Genomic DNA, 13,447 nt, shown 5'->3' with positions numbered 1-13,447 from the left:
TCCCTTTGGAGGTACAGAAGTGAAGCACAAATGCTATAATGTTATCACTTCTCACAGTTGTACTTCTGGTCTCCTAATACTTAATGTTTGGTGTAAATAAGTTTATTTCTTAGAGTTGAGTAACTGTGTTAAGTATGAATCTCAATTTTTATTTAAAGAGAAACTGTTTCAGATGGCCAGCTCTGAAGAAGAGACTGGAAATGAGTTTGGAGATAAGAGAGGAATAAAATGAAACTCAAGCTTCCTGTTTACAGAATGTTTTGCATCTTTAAGTGTAAAATCGCAGTATTTTTTATAGAAACAAGATCGATAATCTTGTATGGAGGAAAGTTATGTCGATCCAGACTCCTGCTCTGAGGAGCAACAAGGTCACTCCTGCATCTTGGAGCCTTCTCACCTGCCTGCTCTGAGTACATTTTTACTAAAAAACTCCAGGTTGCTGTCACACATTATACAGCACTTGTCATCTACAGAGGTAATAATGGAGGAAAACTGAGCAATTGCAAACTTACTGTTTGCAGCCCAGAGGTGGCTCAGGAGACTATACAGATCCACTGACACATTATAAAACTTTTACCTTCTTTGCATTTTATTCAAGTATGTTACTATGTGTCCTACATTTTCCTAGTAAGACAAGATTTCTGTACCAGCTCTTTTAAAAGAGCTAAAGATAGAGATCGTAAACAATGTGCAGCTCCTGAAGAGAATCAAAGTAGTAGACTATGAAGATGGAAATGAAGCTATAAATCACTACATCATCTATTTTTCCCCACCTTTTTCCTATTTCTGAGGTTTTCTTTACAGTGCCTGCTTCTAGGGCAGAAACATTCCTATCAGCAGCATCTAATGTTTTTCTTCTGCATTGTTTCTCAACTCTTTTAGAACTTAAAAGTTATTGTCTGTATTTTTCTGAACAATTATTTTGATTAAAACTACTTCACAGTCATTTTAGACTATAATAGCCTTCTTTGCATTGATATCTCTGTAGATTTTTATAACCCATTTTTCCTGTGCACTGCTGATTACATGTAATATGCTGAGGAAAATGTGAGACTTAGGGATGTCTAATGTTTGGGGCTTTTTTTTTTCCCTTGTACTTCATTTATATCTTGAAACAAAAGCTTTCACTTTAATATCTTTTGTGAGCTGATTTATTTTATTTGGCAGGAAAGCTTACCTTATTTTTGTCAAATGTGAATATCGTAATAGAGTACATTATTACTCCCTGCAATTTTATAGTAATACCCAACCTTCTCTAGGTAGCTGTTTTTCCCTTCTAAAATTCAAATTTTCAAAATCAAAAGATTTACATAGCATACATTTTATAGCCACAAGAACGCCTTTTAAAAATTAAGTTTGTGCAACTGCACAATAACCTGTCCAGCCTCTTCACTTCTCATAATGTAATGGCTACAACATGAGAGTGAACTCTAAAAAAAATTTATAAGAAGCAATCCTAGTGTTAGCCTTCATGAAAACTAAGGGTCTGGATAGTCGTCAGACTGGCTGATAAGTAACTTTATGGAAATACTACAATATTAGGGCAACTGGAAAGTGGAAAACACTTTCCAGAAGTCCCCAACGACGTGACGCACACAGGAATAGCACCACTGCTGATTCCATGGAATCATTCTTACAGTCTTGAAACATTACAGAACATAAGAAGCACAAATATAGATACACTTAGGATATGCATAAGATTTTTATTATTCCTTAAAAATGTATTTGATATTAACTGAATTATAAATGAAATTAAGTGTCTAAAAAGTGATTATCCAAGCCGAATAATTATTCAAGATGAACCAGATCTTAAGTTTTCATTTTGTGCCTGAGAAGGTTGCAGTGGACATAATTCACAACCTCAGATGTTTTTCATTTCCAAGATCAGTCATACAAGTAGACTGTACTATTCATAGTAAAGCAAACACAATTTTTAAGCAAAAATTTCCAAAAGTACTGTATCTTTTACAGAAACAACTAAAATGAAACTCAACAATAAAGCATACAATTATACTAACAAGTGTATTTTTGGTGATAATATTATGGTATTATTCAACCTGTGTGATGACACAACATTTGCTACAGTAACAGTCCTTACACTTATACATAAGGAGGATGCCTTCTTTTAGTTAATTCTGAAATTAGTTCTGAATTAATATCTTCCTTATTCTATTCTATGGTACAATATCAAAATATCATTTATTTCTCTGTACAGAGGCATTAAATTTTGGTTTAACTGGTTTGCAAAGTTGGCAACATCTGAAGAGGCAGACCAAATATCATCAAAGATCATATTCACTTATTCATCATACATCAGTGTTAGAAAACCTTGCATGCTGAATTTGAAGGAAATGTCTAAAGCAAAGTAGCTTCAAGAGCTGTCTTCCTGATGATTCAGTTTTTTAGAAAATAAAATTCTTGTTTTATTAAATAGGCATTTCCTAGTGCTAATATTAATGTGTTGTATTAAGTTCAAAAAAACTTAATTAATTGAAGACTAATAATAAAAAACAGAGCATGAGAAGTAGATGAAAACCACAGCAACTGGAGTTCCATGAAAAGACAGAGCAGAGAAGCAGTAGAACCAAATACTGCTAGAGAAGAGGGTTATGTTGTTATCCTAATCTTTGTGGATAGAATATAAAAACACCCCAAAACCTAACCTCTTGAGTTTTTAAGAGAAAGTCATAAGGAAAACCAATAACAGAGAGAGAAAGAAGAACCAACCACAATTTGAAGCAATTGTTACACTGTAGTTGTTTCTTACTTAAAAAGGGAAAAATTGTAATGATTGGCACAGGTAGCATATGCCAGCTAAGCATTCTTAGCGATGGAAACCGGTTTGACAAAGATACATAATAATACTTCATTAATTCATAATTTTCCAATCTGAGTGAAAAACAGTCTCTCTCTACTTTTAATCAAAGTTTATTGACATATAATTACTGGAAGGTTAAGATACTTTAGTACTCTAAAAATAGTCTGTTTTGTAACTATCATAAATGTATCAAAACCATTCAAGACGGTAAAACGAGGATGACTAATAATTTACTAATTGTCCTAGACATCTAAGTAAGACTGCAGTTAGCCTACAGAAATACGAAAAAAATTTTACGTGGCTAATACATTGTAGAGAATTATATACAGAAATTGAAAGGAATAAATTGGCCTATTAATTTTCTGTAAATTCAATTAGGAAATAAACTAAACCTCCCTTCTCTCTTTTTGTTGCTATTACTTCAAATCTACAATAGGTTTTCTACCCAAAAATTAAACATAAAGGTGGAAGAAAAACTGTACTTTTTTGGTCGTAAGAGGGAGAAGAAAGTGATGGGGTTTTGACAATTTGGGTGGGGTACTTGAAGTAGGAAACATGGAAGAAACATGGGATGACAGCGTGCTGATTAATGATTCAGCAGCAGAAGTGACAGGACCACCATAAGAGTATAACTGACATGTACACGAGGAAAGGGAAGGGGAGAAAGAGAAAGAAGAGAAAGAAGGAGAGAAGGAAAGAAGGGAGGCACGTAGGCAGGCACGCAGGAAGGCAGGAGAAACTTATAACATGAATTCCCAGACGCTCACAGCAAAATAGCTCTACAGATTTATTTTTACTGTACATTTATTTCAGTTTCAAACAGAATGCACAGAAACTGATACAGTTAAATTTAAGATTGCTTTTAAAATAAATTCAATAATGGGCAAACCAACAAAACTTCAAATGCAATTTGTGACACAAGCTGCTTATTTCTGTACAGAAAAGTACTACACATGTTGCCAGCTGGGTACAGCTAGGTTCCTAAAAAGTCAGACGTTGGAATTTTAAATCACTGCTACATTGCCTATATTATTTGCCTCAAAACCTGTATCTACTGCATCTTTACTGTAATGTAGCTCCTCCTTTCAAAAATATTGAACTTTCCTACTACCAAAAGTGTGCCATTTATGGAATCACAGCATAAATACTAGAACTCTAGGAAATTCTAAAAAAGCTGGTGAGAGATGTGGTTGTAATTTCCTGAATTTGCACTGTCAATTTGAATACAAGACTGACCAAAACCCACAGAAAATTCAGCAAGTGTGCACTGACCATCAGTCCTTGTAGCACATCAGAGACTGACAACACCTCATCATCAGCATTATTTGCAAGGAGGTGATGAAACAGGAACTTCAAAGATGCTGGGTTTAATTTGAATTATTTTGGATTTTAATCTATTTAATAACAGGGCACATTCAAAAGGTCATGGATATTATAAGGTAAGACAAGCGTCTTAATGATTAAAACAAAAGCTTCCACATAGGCCAGTTGGAGGCCAGTAACTAGCAGTGTACCCCAGGGTCTGATACTGCTAAACATCATTAATGATCTGGATGACGCGGCAGAGTGCACCCTCAGCAAGTTTGCTATGCCTCCTTTCACCAAGCAAGGCAGTAACTTCCTGCCAGTTCTTACTGGTAGCAAGTATTCTATTCCTCCTTCTATTCCTCCGCACAGCTTAGCTCTGCTGACTTCTTTCCCAATATAAAAAGTTTACATACTCCTGATCAGAGGGTTACAGGAGATAGGAAATATTTCGCCTGACTGTTGTAACAAAACATGTCTGCAATCTTAACCATGACAAAGTAATTGTAGTAATGCAGTATCAACAAAGGTAATCACAATTATTTATAGCTTTGACTTGGGAACATGACTTTCTCCTTCTCATTAACACCATTTCCTACAATTATTCTATGGATAAACAGCAGAGGTCTTGGGGCTTCCACAGTAAGAGGAAGCAAAACAAATAAAAATGGAAAAAAATTATAGAATATACAAGGAAGGGCAGCACCAATGGTAAAAATCGATTAAGTAAGTACAAGTTAAAAGCAGGAAGTCAAGTATTATTATTATGAAGCTATTTATAAGGCAATGAACAAAAGAAATCAGAAATTAAATTATTCAGAACAATTAGAAGAGTAGAGCTATGTATCAGAAATGATGATATGGGTTTTCAGTATTTCTCCATGGGCTTTAAAAGTATGTTAGTGCCATAGCATGTGGAATCACAGATAAAGAAGTAACATTCACTAGCTTTTCTTAAAGGTAAGAAGAATAAAATCAAGTTTATATAAGTATGCATATTAAACCAAAAAGAAAGATAGGTTAGGTAATTTGGAAGGGATATTAGGTAATCTTGTCACACATGATTTTTAAGCATTTATCTCATGTGTATTATAAAGGCAAATATGTCAGCTAATACTGCAGTCCAACATAATACAAGAGCTGTAGGTATGCACAAAACCTCTAAACTTCATCTATTGCAATTAAATAGAACTGAATCATAAACTGAGGAAGTTACAGGAATTCTTCTTTCCATTCATCCCCAAACCATCTTTTATTTCAAAAGGAACACTTCCACAACAATTATCTAATATGTAAAATGCTTGAGACATTTTGAAGGACAGCAATAATTTTAATAGGGACCAAACAGAATCAAATTTTAGCCTATTATAACTTATGAGGTAGAAGATCTAGTGCTTTCACTTAAAATCCTTATTCTTTGATTTTTACTCTGTAAAAATTCGGGGGTTTGATTTGTAATGAATTGATAATTGATAAATGCTGAGAGTTCAGTTGATCCCACAGTTCTATATGCCCACATGAAGCACTTTCTCTTGCATTTTTTGTTACATGGTTCTCACTACAGAAACTGGGCATTTGTCAAAGTGATGCAAGTATCTACTGAAGTACTGAGACTTCCTTTCCACAATCTACTGTGCAATCTTGTAATTATTTTTTCTTTCATGATTTTTAAAACTTATAATCCCATGGTGATGGTGGTGTGTCCATCTGGAAAGCCTGAGATCAATTCCACTGACAGCCTTCCTTGACTGCAGCTATCATGCTACAAATCAAAAGATCTGGAGACAGATTGCCTGCATTCACTTTTTAATTTTACCCGTCTAGCCTTTTTTGGGTGGCTTTGTAATCACATCACTGGTGAAAAGATTTGCCTGCTTTTTCTGCATCTCTGTTTCTTTGAAAAATATTTAGCTAAAGTATATGGAATATTTGGGGGGAAAAGAGGTGAACTGCAGCTGGGGCTTCACCACTGTGATGCATGTGGAATAGTTTTTGTAATACACAGTTTCTACAGGACTAAAGTTCTATGTCATCTGGATATGCAAGTCAACTGTAACTAGGACTGCTTAAATCATCACTAAAGCTGAATTTAATGATGAAAACAAACCCCCAGAAGAAAACCCCCTAGTCTTGAGCTCACTACAGAGAAGAAAGTCTGAAAGAGATGAGATTGGAATATAAACAGATAATGAAGTCGGCATTGTGAGCCAAATCTTCCTATGTATAAATAAAAAATGAAAAAAAAAAAAGTACTTTGTGTACAGTTAAAAAAACTCAATGCCTCATTCTTAACTAGCTATTTCAGTTAAATGTAAGCCACAGTGTGAAATCCAATCCTGGTTCTATTAAAGTTAACTAACTGAATGGAATTAGAATTTCAACCATTGTTTTTAAGCTGAATGTGTTCAAACATTTGACTATACTTTTTCCAACTTTGTTTAGTTTTTCTAAAAGCAGATACAGAGGAATTATGCACAACCGTTCTGCATATGAATTAACAGGGGAGCGACACACAGAAAAGCGGGACACAAGGATTGCCTTGGTGAGAGGACAAAGTAAATTTCCTTCTTGTATAAGCAATAAAAATATCAGCTTCCTTTAGAAGCACATAGTTAGTGTTTGTTGGCTGCAACAATAGCAACTATGGCAACTAGCATCATAACAAAAGAAACATACTCGCCACATCTATATTCTAGTTTTCCCTAGCTTGGCTCACATTTACTTTATGCATTCTCTTCCATATATACACAAATACAGACCCTAAGTAAGTGATACAATATTCAGCTTCTGTTTTGAAAATATTTTTATTAGATCAACCAATAATGAATCCATTTTACTGTTTTTACTGCTATTCACAATGCAATTTGTTACCTTTACTGGATAATTTAAATCAAGCATTTTTATCCTTTGCGTTTTTATTATTCAGCTTTCTCTGTCCATCAGTTTTGCCTATACTTTTGCTTTTTTGCCTGAGTTACTACATTATTTACCACTTTCTATTAGAAACAGTGTCCAAGAATTGCATGCAGTCTTCTGTTCACTGTATCTCTCCGGCCCCTTACAGACTTTTTTCTGCTGACTTCTAATATGTGGAAAACTATAGCACCTCTGTAAGTATCTCTGCAGAAGAGATACAAATGATACAATATACTAGATATGAAATTAATTTCTCTTGAGTACACATAGAAGCAGCATAGAAGCAGCATACAATTCATCAGTGAAATGAAAGTTGTGTCTATGGGCCAGAACCTCAGGGGAAATACCTGAACAATATTTCAAGGTTTTTTTTTTAAATATGAAGTCAGTAGCTGCAGATAGTAACTTAGTCTATGGGGATTTGAATCATGTCCAACAGGTATCTCCACATTAGCAAATAAGTTAGTGCAAGGAAGCAGATAAACACACTGAAGAAGCTGGTGCGGAGGCTCCTTCGATTTCCATTACATGAAGCTACAGAGGTTAATTTGGGATTAGATGTAGTCTGGTTTTGTGCGCCAAACATGGTCCCACACTGCGTACAACAAAGCTATCATACAAATTTTGGCTTCCTCAACTGCAGGCTTCTTTAGGGAGAACCATTTTATCCTTTCTCCTATCCCATGCCAGTGCCAGCAGCACGTAAGTGCCATGTAAGAGCCCCTGTCATTATAGTTCACAGGAGACTCCTCATTACTTCTGCTCATCTTCATAGCAGTTTTGAGTTATGTCATTGCTCCTGATGACTGTCCTACCTTCCAGCTCCATATTTAGACAACATCTACTGTGAGGGATTCAAAACATTAGCAGAGGTGAACTGTGTAGTTTTAAAGTATAGGTTAAAACTATCATAGAAAAATACTGGCTTACTGTCAAATGTAAAAGATTACCAAGTACTGTATCAGTTGTTATAAAATACTCCCCAAAAGGAAGTTGAAGCACCTCAATTTAATAGCTACTTGATAGTTAAAGATCAACAACTGCCTGTTTAAGAAAGAAGTACGTCTTTGTATTTGACACAGACAAATCTTCCAGAACTTTTACAGTCTTCTAAGCATTCTATCTGTTAAACTCTCTCTGAAGGTTACAAGGCTCTCTGGTGGTAGGAAAGATGGTTATTTACTTGCAAACAACAACTAGTTTTAATTTACAACTGAAGTCCAGCTGTTTTATAGAAGAATAATGAAATACACAGAAGTTAAACAAACCTTCTGAAACTAAAATACCTTAATACATCACCAGGATAAATAAATATACCTGTAACCACAGGAATATTATTTCACACTTGAGTTCAGCTAAAATAAGACAATAGCAGCACTGGAGATCCTGTCGTCTGTTTATGATACTCAGAATTTCCATTCAGGAGCGTGACAAACCCTGGTCATTTCAACCTGAGAGATATTAAATGTGTATCTACGACTAATCTTTTTTTATCTAAGCAGTTACATTAGCTCCCATAAGGATTAATTGCAATACAAAGGGAGGCAGGACAAGAAAATGAGGAGGGAGTAGGACTTTATGATTCCATTCCTGAGCCTGCAAGGAGCATAAGAAACTAGTGCAGATAATTATGTGCAAGAGAGGATGGTCTGCAAAAGCAATAATGGGAAGAAAGGGTAGCCTCCTTGAGGTGAATGATAAGTCAGGAAGGTTTATGATACCAAACAGGAAGAACAGTCAGTTCACTTGGTACTGAATTGGAATGGAGATGCTTATAAACAACTAAGGAATAATATTCATAGCAGGAAAGTTTAAAACCTCCTTATTTAAGAATTTTAATCTTACTCCTCAAAAATCAATCTGCAAAATCCTGCCAAGAAATCACTTCAAAAGCAGGAAGCCTTTTGAATCAAGTATTTTTACTTACTCTGCGATCCTAACTCCTATATATAGTTTTTTTAAAACTGGGACTTGGCCCTTATTTCATTGATCTATTTTTATTTCCCAGAACCCATGAGACTTGATGAAGCACCTGACATCCAGCTTTGCCAGGAGCTTTTTCTGTCAGGCTTGAGTGACTCAGCTTAAGTCTGTGAACAACAAAATACTGTAACATTGATTCAACAATTCTTACAGCTCCATGCACCTTGATGATCTCCGTCAATCTTCCAAATCAGCTAACATGCCGATAAGGCTTTCTTCACTGTATACTGCCTTACATAAGAGATTTTGAAATAGCCTTTGACAATGAGTAAGTCCCTATTCAATCACTATTCCTAGCGATTTAAAAATGTTTCATAAAAGCATATCCCTGCACTATAATTCTGCCAAACAAGATAGAAAAAGGCTGAGATCTACAGAGCAATGACAAAAAGTGAGAGAACGTAACATGCACTTAGCTTACTGTATGTTTTATTCCACTTATTCTCAGCTACTGTGATTTCTTCAAAATGCATTAGTTAAGAATCTTTTTGTGAGCAGTACCTATCAGAACTGAATTTACCTTCAAACTGATCTGATCATGCATAACTTCACCTAAGTTTCTCTCAGCTTTATGAGAAAAATATCTTGATTCTCAAAGATTAACAATAAACTGGGAAACGGAAATTTCTTTGTTATTTGGTATGTAGAACTATATGCCATTTATGATCATACAGAAGCAATATATTCTCTAAACCATAATGTTTTTCAGTTGCATAAACTTTAAAACTAACTTCATTCATGAAGGCACACTAAGCCGCATTTTACATTGCTCTTTCACCTGTTTTTCACTATGTACACAGCAACACACCTATAGTGAATGTGATACTTCAGTGGAAGAACTACAGGAATGTAAGCCTTGGAGGCACTTCTGAAAAACCTCCTGAGGCCCTGGAAGAATTACAGTAGAGTAAGGTATATCATCAATATTACTATCTGAAAAAAAATGGATAAATATTCTGTCAAATCCACAAAACAGGTGTAACCTAGTATGCTCATATAAATATATATATGTGTGTGTATAAAAATTAGAAAAGGGAAATATGTTTATTTTCCTCAGGAAAGCAATTTGGGAATTTATTATTCATTACCACTGACATACAGCCTAAGACTTTTTTATTAAAATCAAAGTAGTTTCCTGTCCAAGACAACTGGGGTACATTCCTCTTCAGAATGGCAAGAATCAGTAACAGGAAGCCAATAAACTATTGAACCAACATATGATATCTTTGTGAAACACATATTTCCTTTCCAGAAACACTAATGAGAATTTTCTGCTTTAAGAAAGAAAACAGGAAAAGTTCTATACCCTAAAGAAAACTTTTAGCAAGCTTTGGGTTTACTAAACAAATATTGACACGCATGCTATTGTCAATGGTCTCTGCTCAAAAAACTACCCTGCACCTCATTTCTAAAACCAAAGAACTACCCTGCACCTCATTTCTAAAATGACTGGCATTTAGTCAACTGCATTCTTCCTCTCCTCCCTAGTCTATCTTCTGCTTTTGTCTTATCCTATATTCTGACTCGCTGTTTATCACCTACCACTAATGTCACCTTTAACCACTGCAAAAATGAAATCCTGCAGTCCATCTTTCTTTTTGGCACACATTATCAAAAACCATAATTTAAAAATGATGTGGAAACACCAGCAGTGGTATAGTCAGCCACAAACATGGTTTGGATCTCCCGGTTCTGAAGTTATTTGGTATCTGACAGTATCTGACAAGGGGGTGTTTGAACTTTCTGGGCAGATTTAATATGAAACTTGGAAATCCAAAAGACAGTAAATGAGAAGAATTACTGCTGTAGCTTCATGGCAATAAATACAGCAACTTATTAAATAACACGTTGTCATGGCTTAACCCCAGCCAGTAACTCAACACCACACAGCCATTCGCTCACACCCCACCCTTCCCTCCTCTCTGGGCAGGATAACTGAAGGAATGCAAACCCCATGGGTTGAGATAAGAACAGTTTAATAACTAAAGTACAATATACTACTAATGCTACCACCAATAATAATAATGATAAGGGAAATACCAAGGGGAGAGAATACAGTTGCTCACCACACGCCGACCGATACCCAGCCTGACCCAAGCAGAAATCTGCCCTTCCGGGTGACTCCCCCCAGTTTACATACTGGGCATGATGTGCTGTGGTATGGAATACCCCTTTGGCTAGTTTGGGTTAGCTGTCCTGTCTCTGCTTCCTCTCGGCTTCCTGTGCCCCTCCTCACTGGCAGAGCATGAGAGACTGAAAAGTTCTTGACTGGGGTAACTGCTAATGAGCAACAACTAAAACATCAGCATTGTTCTCAGACTGAAGCCAAAACACAGCACTGCACCACTACTGGGAAGAAAATTTAGAGTTAATTTTCCCAGCTGAAACCAGGACACATATATCGAAGTACAGAAAAGCAGTTATTGTAATCAAAGGCCCTACTTCTCTTCCAGTTGAATTCAGCGACAATTTTTCTGTTGAATTCAGCATGGCAAGTTGTGTTTAATGGACTTAGGTAAACACACAACAATGTCTCTTGCTCTGAGATTTCGATATGTGGGATCAGTTCATTTTTCACTACAATTTAATAGTAAAATTCTTACTTGAAAGATGGCAAGTAAACCACTATTTTAAATAACCAGATAGCCACTGATAACAAATTAATTTACTTCTAATTCATGGAAAACAACTTAATCTGCCCCTAAAAAGTTGCAGCTTTTCATTTGCTATTGAATTTCAATGGGAGGTTAGGACCCTTGGTTGAATAATGATTTCCCTTGATATCTCTTCTTACTTCCAGGCTCACACCTTAACATTTTCTCCCAATTATTATTAGTAAAGCTACAATGTTCACCATATGTCACTTTAAAATCCATTCAAAAACCCTGTTTAAGGAATAGACACATACTTCAAGAAAGTGGATAACAGAGCTACTCCTGAAAGAGTATGTAAATGTTTATGTTGTTAAACATTAGGTTGCATTTTCCTCTCTGGAAGACATTAGGGAATTTGAAAGGTATTTGAAAATTATGTCATTTGCTTTACAAATAAACTAGACTATACAAACTATCAAAATCTGGAGAAACACCTCTGACGGCATACTGGAACTTCTTGGTTTACCTCTTAAAAGTTCCATAGTAAGCAACAGAAATTTAAATCCTTGTTCAGAGTAATGAAAGCTAAGAGAACGTGGAACTGTTAAAAATGAATCACCTGAAACTAAAATGAAGATATGAAGTACAGCTGTCTACATGCAACAGCAACCTAATTAGTACTGCACACATATTAAAAGTAAATAATATCTTTTCTGTACACGCTTCTGCATAAAGTATACATATATGTCCTTTGACAAAAGTCAGAGTACATGCTTATTTGACTTTGTGTAACACACGACAGAAAATTCACAGACCATGAACTTCAGGCTTGTTATTTCTCTAAACAGTAGATGTCACTAAACTTTTTACTTTTACCACAGGAAGTAATTACATTTCATCCACTATTCTCCACTGCAACAGGAGTATGCAAATAGAGAGAATATTATTTATACTATGTAGGAAAGCTATATGACTTTATGATCACCACAACAGCTTTCACAAATACTAGCTGTATGTTATTTTTATCTGTTTCAATATTCTCTACTCTCATTTTTTACTTTTCACTTAATTAGAGCCTGTCGCCCTCATGAAGTGAGTAGATTTATTATTATAAACCAATGTTATTCAAATGATTTTTCATGAATAATACTTGTAAATTCCTAATATTTACCAACAAAAAAGTAAAATTGCAGTTAAACAGAAACAACCCTAACATGATACGATAACAGTCAAAATACTACAGCTTGTTAAATAGAATGAGGGAGTCTATGAAAATTTGCTTACATTTCCTTCAATTGCATTTGCTGTATGCCTAGTAAAGCTCACTCATTTTTCAAGAGGGAATTTTCTGTATCAGGGATATTGCAGATATACATTGACTCGACTCCACAAAGGCAAAAAAATAAGAAATTTTTCAGAATATGCATCTTCTGGAACAAGAAAAAAGATCTAAACTTTCTATGAAATTTCTTATGAATTGTATACCACTGAAGAATTTCTTCTGATTTCTTACAATTCTTTCTATAATTAGCTTTTGACACTTAAATTTCTCCCCAGTGTATAAGCCCACTACTTTTTCTAATGCAACTTTGCTTTGGTGTTACACACAGTAAGAACAGCTGTCTCACAAGCATAAAATAGATACACTTCTAAAAGAACAGATCATGTAACTATATGCATTATATACAATATTTACCACTGCATCTCAGAGTATTCTGAAGACATACTTTGTATTACCCTTTTGGACCCTCTGATGTGCCTTGAGACTCAAACATGAGTTCAGCATGCCATAAAGATGAGACCATTATCTGAGATTTCGAGGTCTGGATTC

General features: G+C 35.2%; 1 protein-coding gene and 1 long non-coding RNA gene across 5 annotated transcripts in view; both read right to left on the bottom strand.

Moving 5' to 3' along the window:
• Window positions 1-13,447, bottom strand: part of FER (FER tyrosine kinase) — a 166,503-nt gene that overhangs the window by 21,390 nt on the left and 131,666 nt on the right. The window lies entirely within an intron of this gene.
• On the bottom strand, window positions 6,572-10,914 carry LOC115619388. Its single transcript, XR_003994997.1, has 2 exons — window positions 10,456-10,914; window positions 6,572-10,423 (listed from the first exon to the last, which is right to left on the bottom strand). It is a non-coding gene; the product is annotated as an uncharacterized LOC115619388 (long non-coding RNA).

This window comes from Strigops habroptila, chromosome Z, assembly GCF_004027225.2.
Source record: "Strigops habroptila isolate Jane chromosome Z, bStrHab1.2.pri, whole genome shotgun sequence".
Classification (NCBI taxonomy): domain Eukaryota; kingdom Metazoa; phylum Chordata; class Aves; order Psittaciformes; family Psittacidae; genus Strigops; species Strigops habroptila.
Note: the sequence above shows the minus strand (reverse complement) of the source record. Positions and strands in the feature narration are given on the sequence as shown.